Genomic DNA, 12,383 nt, shown 5'->3' on the forward strand with positions numbered 1-12,383 from the left:
TCCCTTATTCATTGCTAAGTTAAAGCACGTCAACTTGCAGAAAGATGAGCTTTCCCTCACAGGAAGTTAGGTGTGGGATCAGAAGTCGGTTTATAACAGGTTTCAATTTCAATACAGCTGTTTGTTTCTTGTGAAATGACTAATATTAATCACCTAAAGCCAGCTGGCTGAAGTGGGATAAGAACACTTAGATGTTTAAAAATGCTTTTATTTTACAATCTCTTCCTTAGTTTGTACATCTGACAAAGAGCGGAGGACACAAAGCTTGCTGAAAAAAATGGATTACGGCCCTACCAGTGCAAGTCCAAAAACAAAGCATGGGCTGCATGTAAACTGGGTATCATATGCATGATATAATCATATTACACTGCCTTATACTTTACAGTTATAAAGCAGTGTAATTTCTGGAGGTAGCCATTATACTATGTGGAATCGAGTTGCTATCTGCAAGGCGCACCTTGCATATCTCCTGTATTACTTACTATTTGGTTTCTGCTGAAGATGCTCCTTGGGGAAGACTCTTGCTCTGTTCATCAGAAGCCTTCAAAAGATACCAAAATGGGAAAAAAATCCAAAACAATTCACTCTAGATCAATAGGAAAATTCTTTGAATTATAGAATATCTATTAAAATGCCAGTATGTTTTTTTTCACACAAGCACCAGTCTAGATTACATTTGAACAAGCTTTTCTATTAGTTTCTATTTTTTAGCATAGATTTTCTATTTATTTCAGTGCCTGAGTTGCAGCTTGCACTTCAGCACAAGCTTTGGGCCAATGCAGTGCTAGGAGAACTGAACACTCTGTGAGCAGCTCTCAAATGTGGACATAGTGCTTCTGTGGCAGGTTGAAGAAAAGTCAGAGAAAATGAAATTTTCAGCTCAGAAGATCAGTGACTCCAAAACACTAAAGGATGCAATCTTTAAGACAGTGACCTGTTGACAGTTTAAGTGCTGTGTGCCACAGAGGGCGTAGGTAAATAACACCTTCTAATTTCTCAGAATTGTGTTGATGGGGGAATTACACATGCTTTAGAAATTCTAGTGGCCATGAAAAACTTTGTATAAATGCTCTTAGGACAGTACAGAGAAAAAGCAATATTAGATCAAATACTCATAAAATATTTTAAGAGCACAATAAATAAAGTAACCTCTTACACTGATATCTATTAGGTATACTTTCCTTTACTCATTTATTTAGAGTACAAGTAGTGATGAAAATTGACTGTTTCTTCAAAAGAGCATTCTGAAAACTTAACAATGAAAAGTTATACTTTTCTATGCAGTTAGATGTTTTCTCTCTTTGCTTTATCTTACAATTTGCAGTTAGATTTCTTTGCTACATACTTTTCCTGAATATTGCTAAATAAATATTCATGCTCAAGAGAGGGGTGAGAGGAGGAACGTAGTTGATTGATACACCAGAAGAATGAGATTTTGGCTATGAAAATGTGATTAGACTGATCTCTCCCCATCCAGAAAAAAAATGCATTTATAAATCAAAGTTACTATATAATTTGATTACAGGTATTCAATGGAAAACCAATCCTTATTGTCAGTTATATATTTCCATTTATATTTAAAAAACTATTGATTCTGAGGGATGAGAAGGGTATCTCTCTGTGCTTCATTATTCCAGGTGACACATGACAAATTATGTTTTTCCATGGACTTTCATAGAAAGTCTTTCAGAGAAATCTCTTCCTTCAGCACTCAGCTGTTAATCCAGTTTTTTTACTGGAAGAAATGCTATAGCAGAAGATGAAAAAAGTGCCTGTGAGCATGTTAATCATGAAGTGATTGATGCTGCCATTACAAGGAAAGGTTAGACAACATCCTCATCAGTTTTCACCACTATTTACAACACAGTGCCAGTCATCCAAACTAAGGACTGATCAATGCACAGACTTCAAATTAATTCAATAAGAGTCCTCTGAATGTAATGGCAAGTCTGATAGCATTCATCTGTTTTTATTTCCCCTCCCTCTTTCCGCACATTGCTGAAGTCTGAAGACATCTGAAACTTATGAGACTTAAGAAAGAGATTAAGTCATTAGAGAGTGTCCAAAGGAGGGCAATGAAGATGGTGGAGGGTCTGGAGGGGAAACATGAGGAGCTGCTGCACGACATGAGGAGCTGCTGAGGTCACTTGGTCTGTTCAGCCTGCAGGAAACTGAGAGGAGACCTCATTGCAGTCTGCAACTTCCTGGAGAGCGGAAGAGAAGGGGCAGGCACTGATCTCTTCTCTCTCTCTCTCTGGTGCCAGTGAGAGGACCCAAGGGAATGGCCTGAAGCTGTGTCACGGGACATTTATGTTGGACATTAGGAAACAGTTCTTCACCCAGAGAATGTGTGGATACTGGCACAGGCTCCCCAGGGAAGTGGTCACAGCCAGCCTGACAGAGCTCAAGAAGCATTTGGACAATGCTCTCAGGTCCATGGTGTGACTCTTGGGGATGGTGCTGTGCAGGGCCAGGAGCTGGACTCGATGGACCTTGTGGGTCTCTTCAAACTTGATATATTCTGTGACTCATAGTCAGACTACCAAAGACAGCTTCTTACTCTGGCTCCCTACACACATCCTTTCTCATACTGGCATCAGCCACTACAAAACCCACTTAAGAAAGCAGACAAAAAGGCAGTAGCCAAAATAACAAAACAGGAAAAAAATTAAATTATCACCTCTGCAATTTCTTCTGTGAAATAGTTTCACAGAATTCTTGCCTGCTGCATTGTTAACATGAATTCACGTATTTTTACTGGAAAAGATGTGAATTTTGGAATGTGGGTACACTACTAATGGAAGCACTATTATGATGTGAATCGAAAAAGACCAAGTTTTTAGAACTTCACTGAATGCACTAGTCTTCATAAATTATTTGAAAGTAAATATATCTATTGAATCAAAGAGCAAGCAACTACTTCTACATACTATACTTTATTTAATAATTGGTTTAATTTCCATATCTTTTTTGTTATCAATGGTAAAAAAGTCACACCTGAATACTAAGAAAAGAAACAATTAAAGAAAATATCATTCTAATAAAATTACCTTCTTTTAAGTCCAGGATTACATAGTTTATTTCCTTTATGCTAATTTATTCAATAATTAGAAGGATCAGTATTAACTTATCAGTATTTTGGTTCCTTTAAGTGATTTTACTGATATAACTAAACACTGCTGCTTTTTATTAGACAGCATAACAAAACTGTTCTGCAGCAATGTAGATCTTAAGTATACCTGGGCAGTAGATGTCCCTTTCCATCTATATTACTGATTTAATTAACATCAATGTAATTGCTCTGAAGCAATAACCAATGACCAGAGTTTTACCTGTTACATTTCTTTCTAATATTGAACACATAGTTTTCTAGTTAGCTGAAGACAAACCTCCTTGTTCTCTTTTCCAGGTTAGTCCAACTACTTTCTTAAATAATACTTCTAAAACTAAACCAGCCAAGTTGCTACCTGACAAGTCATCTTTTGTGGTCATTTAAATGACCATAACTGAGTACTACTGTGGTCTGAAAATGCTTTCCTAAGCTTTTCAAACCTGTTGTGAGACGCTCTCCTTCCACAAGCAAACACTAACAGAATTACCCATGTACAGCTTTGTTAAAGGCTTACTGGAATTGCAAACTCCTTAGGTGTTTTTCACTTGTAGTCTCAACTGGGCCAATCATTGCACAATTACTCAGTGTACATATTTCAGTGGTGTCTGAAATGGGTCAGGGCTATGTCAAGCATTTAAAGATCATGTAGGGTAAAAAGCACAGAGCCAGTTGCAGTTTATCTCCCTTCCACTTTATCATGGACAATGAGTCAACAATACAGCAATGAATTGCAAAGAAAGAGCTGCCGAAGAGTCTTGTATATGAGATATTTAAAACTAAAATAAACAGAAAGGGAATCAGGTACATTCGCAACAACCATATGCAAAAACACACTCAGTTCAGGTACTTAATTTGCGTTACCAGAAGGACAATATTTAAGTCATAACATAGCTCTCATGTGCTATGAAGTTTAAAAGCTATCAGACTACATCCCTATCTTTAGCAGGTAACCTAACTTTAGCAGGTTTCCTGCTATTACTCTTTGAGCAGATCCCAACAAGTTTCCTTTCTTCCAGTCATGCAACCAATACACAGTGTTAATGCCTCCAATCTCTTCTGAGACAGAAACTAACATTTGCAAACACTTCTACCTTCTCTGTGGTTATGCGCAGACTTGATTGTATCCAGTGGTATGTTCCCTTGCAACAACGCAGGACAGCCCTGCAAAATGAAAGGATTTACACAAGAACATGGGGAGAAAAGAACTAAAGTAAAGCTTTCATGCACATCCATGGCTACGAGTCCAAGTGCTCCCAATTTTGGGGCCTCCTGGGTAGCTTTTCTTTCTAGCTGACAGCTCCTTCTTCAATTTTAACTCTGATTCAGGGGTTCACCATCCTGTTCCTGGCACCATAAGGAAATGCCAGTCACTAATACTTTATTAAATCTTCAAAGAAATTCTCTTCACAGTTCCCAGTAATTCCTCCATTTCAGGTCAGAAACTCTTACTATCTTTTACTTTTCACCTTCCCCATTTAACAGAATTTAACTCCTCTGTCCATTCGATCACAGCACAGAGAGAACAGAAAAAATGTCACTCAGACATACTTAGCAAAAGTAACCCCCATATTCTGCACCAGTTAATAGGAATCTTTCTTGGGGAAAGATTTTATTTGATTTTGCATTGTAGATTATGATGTCCTACCTATAAAAATTAAAGCAAAGAAACACTGCCAACTCTTCTTTTTCTTATTTACTACTGTGCACTTAGGCAGAAACACTACTCCACTGACCTTTTGCAGCAGGCCATACAAATCCTTGTATCACACAAAGTATGATAAGGCCACTTTGGCTTTCCAGTTCTCACTACTCTTCACAATAAATCCCACGACATACTGCAGCCTTAAAAAACCCTTTTGCAATTCTGTTTTTCATGCATGAGGTGTAAGAATCAGAGAGAGGCCAAAGACATGCTTCTGCGTAGGGGCCTCCTCATTTGTATGCAGCAGACCAGACTCCCACCAGTTTGTACCTAAATGTCACTCCTAATACGTAGTTATCACAGGAAGATAACCAAGGTGATTTATCTTAATCATGAAGGCAAAATATTACTATGTTTCATGAGCAAAAAGGCACATTTTGACCCACTTCTTTATAATATAGCTGAAATATCTTAAACTATAAACATATACAATTTTTCAGCTGTTCTTTCATTTCAACAAGCTACGTGTTGCTGCTAAGGGCACCAGCACTTCAAAAAAAAGGTTCTTTGGATACAGTCTCCTAGGAAAGCAGAATTTTTAGAAGTGCAATTTCTTGTTTGCTGTCAATCAGGAAATATCCATAGATGGTTCATAAAATCTTTTTGAAACTGAGGGTTGCAAATTATGCTTATGAGTTCTATTAGACACAATTTAGAGATCTCACATTTTCACTGAACAAAGGGCCAAACTAACTCATAAAGTTAATTTATTTTGCCATATCCTCATAATTACCTGGTCATTTCCTTACCAAAATTTTGAGGTCAGTGGGAAGAAGTCTCTTTGTTCTCTGTAATGACCCCCATCCTGGAGCCAAGAGACATGGAAGCACACCTCAGGAAAATATAACTCCAAATATTAACTCAACCATTGTCTTCAAAACCCAAAGTATGTTAATAAAAACCACAAAGGAATAAAAAAAAAATATATGTATATAGAAAGACCTCCCTACAAACTACTCAAATTGAGAATTATTAGGAGCTTTGAATAACATTCTTCAATCTCATAGGAGCTGTAGACTAATGGAGTAACATGGGTCCAAAGGCCCAAAATAAATTTTAAAGGAAGATCATAGTTTTTCTGATAGCAACGGACTTCAAACCCTCTGTGTCCTTCAAGAGTGTGGCTCCCAGCAAGGATGAAAACTTTCCTAAGTGAAGACAGCTTGGCTGAATTCACCAGAGAGCTGCTGTGTCCTCACACAAACTTATTAACAACAGAATAGGCAAACAGCATTTCTTGACTCTCATCACTATGACCTTCATCTGTCCACTTTCCCTCCTAAAGCCAAAATGCCTTATTTGAGCCAATCAAAGGAATCAAAAGATTGTTTGGGCTGGAAAAGACCATTAATATCATCAAGTCCTACCATTAACCCAGTTTTGCCAAATCCATCACTAAACCATGTCCCCAAATACCACTTTACACATCTTCTAAATACCTCCAGAGATGATGACTCCACCACTTCCCCAGGTTGTGTGCTCCAATTGCTTGACCATCCTTTATGAGAAGCAACTTCTCATTTTCAGTCTAAATCTCTTCTGGTACAACTTGAGGCTATTTCCTCTTGTCACATCACTTGTTACCTGGGAGAAGAGACCGACCCCCACCTGGCTACAGTCTTCTCTGTTGTAGAGTGATAAGATTCCACCCTCAGCATCCTTTTCTCCAGCCTAAACATCCACAGCTCCCTCAGCTGCTCCTCATGAGACATGAGTTCTAGACCCTTCCCCAGCTCCATTGCCCTTCTCGGGACACACGCCAATCATTTCGTTCTTATGGAGCATAAGCAATGCTACTTCACTGTATGTAGAAGTGTTGCCATCAATGCTCAGACTTTGGAATAGGTCTTGGTTACAGCAATGCATTGCTCACACCTTCATTTTACCTTTATAAAAACAGCTCAACTGAGAACAAAGGCAATTCCCTTGAATCTAGTCCATAAGCTGTCCCCTTTGTCATTGCCTTTTGTTGAGCATCCATTCTGATTTTTATTGCAATCTTACCAAAAAGAATTTGCATGGATTTTTTCATACTTTTAACAGTAGTTCAGTAATTTAAATCCATGATAAAAGAAATCAGAGTTCCAGACTCCCAAAGGCTACCATGATTCGCATGCAAAGTATATCTGTCTATTTCATTAGTATTTCCTAAGAATAGTTACTATCTTCCAATTTACACACAAATCCATCACTGGCAGAGAGGTCATATGCCAACAGTGTATTTCTCTGCTGTCTTTAATTTAGATTTATGATAGTATTTTTTTCACAGATAAATACAAGTTGGCAAAATACTGGTCATACTGCATGGAGTTTCATTTTCCTTAGGGGAAAGTTGATGCCAAATTGTGATAGAATGCCAGGAGGCCATAAAAACAGAATTATAAGTCCACAGATATTCTGTGGTAAGTTGACTAAATAATTTTTTTTCCCTGCCAGGGGGATTATAGCTGAATTGCTGCATTTGCAAAATACAAAGTCCTTTGCTGCTACAAAATTATTTTCTACTTGGGTTCAAGCTTTATGGAAGTTGGCTTCCCAGTCACAGAAAGCCACATATTATTTACAAATCTTTGAGTATGAGTCTGTTATGAATATATTAACTGTTCTCTTACCTTCAGAACTCATTAGCAACAGGAACAAGTCTTCTAATGCTACTTTCCACCATATACCCCTGCATATGCTGAACGTGCTGTGCCACTCAAAAGTGGTGTGTTTCCAAAGTTAGCCTTATTTTAAAGAGTGAATTGAAAAAACAAACTGACTATAGGAAAAAAAAATTAAAAATACCCCCAAAGTGTGCTGACCCAGGAGGTAGATATCTAACGGGTCTGTGTGAACTCTGCCTAGATGCAGGGATTTATTATTGAAACACTGCAGACTTTTCAGCCTTGCTTCTAAGGAAATGGAGGATTACAAAATCACATTGTACGGCATTTGCCAATCCTTCCTTCCTTAGCCACCCTTGAACTTCTTGGCCAGTTTTAAGCAACTTTCATAGCTGGGTTCAGGGAAGAAAGAGGTCTCAGAGACAGAAGCCCTGACAGGTCTTGTGAAAATTAGAGGCTGGGTAGGTACAGAAGACAGTAGTATTTTGCCCACCCTGGGAGGCAACAGCCTGTTGTCTGTCCCCACACACCTAACTCACATCAGCCACAGCCTGGGCTGATGTTTACCCACCAGGCTGGGAAAAATAGAGCAAACATGGCATGCTGCAGGAGCTGAGAGGGATTAGATGATGGAGGACACAAAAAAAACCCCACACAAACCCAAATTCTCACACTGAGGCTGCTTGGTTTTTCATAACTCTTTTCATGAACAACATCGATGAGTAGAAAATTTATGTTTTAATTTGTAAGGCAAACATTATATAATTATGAAATAGTATACTCTGCCAGGCTGGTTATATGAAATAGGCAGAGTCTGGTCATATGAGGCCAAATAGTATCAACTGGAGTCATTCCACCAAACTCAGTGGAAAAATGGCACTCTGCCTTGGAAAGGATCACAGACCTCACGGAAACCAAGAACACTGGTGAGAAGTGAGACCAAGATGGGATGGGGACCTTGTTTCCCTGCAGATCCCAGCTGCACAACGCCTTGGCTTGCCCATGAGCAGGCAGGATACTCTCCCTTCCTGGGCTCAGCAGCAACTCATTCAAATCCCTCATCAGAGAGAGAGGCCACTGCCATGTTGTATTGGAGCAATTTGGACCAGAACTGCATGGAAATTCTTAATTGCTGTACTTTCTCTCTGCCTTTGTGTTTTGCTATGGACTGCACAGATAGGCGAGCTTTTATAATTGTAAGAACATTAGATATAGATATAGATAGATATAGATATAGATATAGATATAGATATAGATATAGATAGACATTTCTCCTCAATGGTAAATTCAGTCTTATGTACTAAGAAAGCAGACTGCAGTGATATGCTTTTGGCCAGTTAAGCAGTCTGAAATGATCCAAGAAAGAGAAATGAAGGAAAATAGAACATTATTTCACTCTTCAATCAGTTTGCCTAGTTACAAGGCTCTTGCCAAAAAAAATGTAATATCTCTGCTAAAATTAGGATGTTAGTTCTAATTACCAGGCACACAAAAAACTTAAAATTCTGGAGCTAAACTGATAATGTTGCTATGGAAATAAGCTTAATTACTACAGACCAGCTAACAAACTTCTCAATGCTGCTATCTTTACAAGCTACCTCCACTCCTGAAAATTTGTGGTTTTTTCCTCCCCCAAATGGGACTAAATATCTCTAGTGTTAACAGTAATTAAATTCAGACATTCCAAGTCTGAGGCTATTCTGAGAATTGCTTCACAGACGCTAAGGCAAGAGAAACACAAAGTGCAGTGCTTCAGTGTAACCATTCCAAACAGTCAAAACCACATTTTTATCAATGTACTAATTCAAACACACCAGGCAATGTAAACTCCCCCTGTACACAACAACGAATGCATGCATGCTCATCCCACACATTTTTTCCCCCGTCACACAGGAGGAAAATTTTTGAGAAGGAGAGTCACTCAGCAGAGGCTTCTCCTGCACTCCCCAGTCTTTGGTTACCAATTACTCCTTATGAATAACTGTGCATATGGAGACACACATGCATATGGATATATGCATGTGAATGTATGCACACAAGAAAAAGACCATTCATGAGGAGACTCTGGTGTTTTGCTTTCCCACAGCAGGAAGCCCCACGCTTGAGCTCAGGCACTGAGGGACAGGCAGCTGGCAGGGCAGAGGAAAGGCAGCAGAGCTCATGCTCTAGAGTGACCACAACTCCACATGCTAGACACTGCAGGCTAAGGGCCCCAGAGGGGAAAAGCTGAGGATGGAGGGGGCAGAAGACAGGCAAGATGCTCTGGTTCAATCCAAGGATTACCCAGTTGCAGGGGCTGAGACAGAGCTGGCCCTGAAGGTCTTGCACACCCCAACATGAAGAACTCTACTCCCTGCCCCTTTCTGACGGGACTTCCATTCCCTGGGTGTGCCTATTTATCCTGCTGGAAAGACAGCCATGCCTAAGCCCAGCTGGGGCAGTGACACATGATGAACATGACCCACTGGCTACCAGCCCACAGACTGCAAAATACAGATAGTCAAAGTGAACTCCACACTCAGTGGCTGAAAATCCTTCCTTTCCAGCATTTGGAGGTAGTCTGCAAATTTTCACTGATAGAAAAAGAACTCAAATTTATCAGATAAGTTTTAAGCTATAAGTCATGAATAATTTAAGCAGTCTTAATAAACAGCTGAAATCAGAAAACCCACAAGGAGAATATTTTTCAATGATCCTTGTTGGTGGCCTGCAATACAAACTGGCTTACATCCAATCTGACAAAGGTCACTCTGCTGACTTTAGTTTAATTACTCCTAATTTGTACCAGTCTGAAAGCAAAATAATTTGTTTAACTTCCCAAAGGATAAAACTACTGCTCAGTTCAGAAACATTAGCTTTCTTAAAAGATTCTTTATTCATATTATTTTCCAAAGATTTTATTAAATCTATTTAAAATCAGTGCATGCTTGCCAAATTGTACACAATAATAATTCAAAGATAATTGGCCTCGGAATAACTTTATCAAAAATTGAAGCAAAAATTCCTCTAAAATTCTGATGCTCTAAAACTGCATTTAGACTACAGAAAACATTTTCAAATTGGTTCAGACTTGAGGAGACACATTTGCTAGTTACTACATATTTTTTCCTTGGTGAAACCACGGAAGGTACGCAGTTCTTGGATTCACAGAACTCAAGCCCAGAGGAATGAAACAATTATCTGGTCTGACCTCTGTATGTGAGGAGTTATTAAATTTCATTCATTAGCTCCCTAATTGAGCCGTAGAAGTGGTGACTTACTTCCAGCTGGAATTTCAATGGTATCAGCTTTCAACTATTAGTCCTTGACAGTCCTTTCTTCACCAGTCTTTTAATGTCACTATCCCTTTATGGCTGAGTTTATATGTGACATCAAGTCACCTCTCAGGCTTTCTTTGAGGTGTTCAGTGCCTGTAACTGTGTTTTCTTATTTCCATGGTTCCTTTCTGCACCTTCAGTTTTTGATGTTCTTTTTAGAACAAGGATATAAATTCTTCAAAGAAAGGCAAAAGACATCTATTTTTTTCTTCCCTGTAGTTTGTACACCCAGTGACTAAAATAAGTATTTAGCTATAACCTCACTGGAATGTTTCAGCTTTCCACCAAATATTTGAAGAGAGCAAAAGCAGCATCCCATAGAAGTTGTTTCTGTAGCCAGGTGGATTTCTTCAGGCTAGCTAGCCTCATTGAACATAAGCAATGCCTCTTCCTCTAGCTTAGGCTTCCTAAAGGATACTCGGTATCTATCTGACGCAGAGGATAAGTTCTGCTGCAGCCAATGTTGACTATCCCATGAAGACATGTGATCTGTATGATATGAAACAGACTCTGAAAATACATATGCAGAGTTTAACTTCCTATTGTTTCTAGCAGCACAATTGTTGACATAGTGCAAAAAGCAAGTGCTGCTTAAAGGGTCCAGCAGTGTCAGCAGCCACCTGCACTGGGGTGCTTCTCAGCAGCAAATCCCCTGATTTGGTCCAGAGAGGCAGCATGCACTCCATGTGAAAGGAGGAAACAGCTGGTGTGCTCTTCATTACTTCAGCTGCTGCTCCTGGAGCAAGTCCTCAGGTCACACACAGCACCCTTCACATTGCTGCCAAAGGAGAGATGACCAGGAGGAAGATGGATGGTGCACCAGCACATCAAGTGTCAGAAGAGGCAGAAGTTAGGCTTAAACCACACTGGGTATAGTGCAGAAATCTTCAGGTTAATGTTCATAAGCTACATCTGGACTCTGCTCAGACACTTACTAGCTTATAATTTATGAGCTTATTTCTTATTAGCAGGCTAATGCAGCTCTCCAGCCTGCGGGACTTGCTGTGCTGGGGGCATCCAGCGTATCTGCAGCAGCAGCTACAAGAATGCCCAGCCCTCTCACAGGTCTCACAGGAAATGTGCCCCAGCAAATAAGGGGCAGGAAAACCCATCCCTGAAGGGAGCAAATACCACCTGATCTCCCCCCTGGGCCAGCTAGGAGAAAGTTTGTAATGAGCTCTCCAAATGTTTCTGCTCACAAGGCTGTAAGGAAAAGAGGAGCCAGACACTTTTCTCAGCCAAGCAGTGAGTCCTCCCTGCCAGCTGAGATGTATGTAAAGCAATCTCCATAGTCTGCAGGTGCCAAGTCTTGGCCCAGGTGCATGACATGCACACCAACTCTGGGGACAGGGCACAGATGACCAGGCTGCAGCTGGCCATGCTCCATCCCCACCAGCAGCCATCCTGTCCCATGCCACAGTCCCTAGACTTCTGCAGAATAAACTCTGCCAACACAGGTAAGGGCATCCCCAACCCACACACCAATTAATTTTGAGTAAGCCCCTGAAGCAAGAAGCATGTGATGTGCCTTCCCAGCAAGAAATCAGTCAGGTTTGAGCCCTACATGTCTCTGTCAGATTTGTTTCTGCTAACACTGCCAGCCAGCCCTCAACTGCTCACACAGACCTCCTTCTCAGCCCCTGATC

General features: G+C 40.0%; 1 protein-coding gene across 8 annotated transcripts in view; it reads right to left on the bottom strand.

The window, feature by feature from the left end:
• The window catches only part of MTUS2 (microtubule associated scaffold protein 2), a 271,445-nt gene that overhangs the window by 211,611 nt on the left and 47,451 nt on the right, over positions 1 to 12,383 (bottom strand). The window contains exon 3 of one of the 8 annotated variants that reach the window (XM_072930341.1): positions 483 to 541. The exons of the other annotated variants lie outside the window; for them this stretch is intronic. The gene's annotated coding sequence lies outside the window, so the exon portion shown is untranslated. The remainder of the gene's footprint in view (positions 1 to 482; positions 542 to 12,383) is intronic. 8 annotated transcript variants of the gene reach the window in all.

This window comes from Taeniopygia guttata, chromosome 1, assembly GCF_048771995.1.
Source record: "Taeniopygia guttata chromosome 1, bTaeGut7.mat, whole genome shotgun sequence".
NCBI classification, from domain to species: Eukaryota; Metazoa; Chordata; class Aves; order Passeriformes; family Estrildidae; genus Taeniopygia; species Taeniopygia guttata.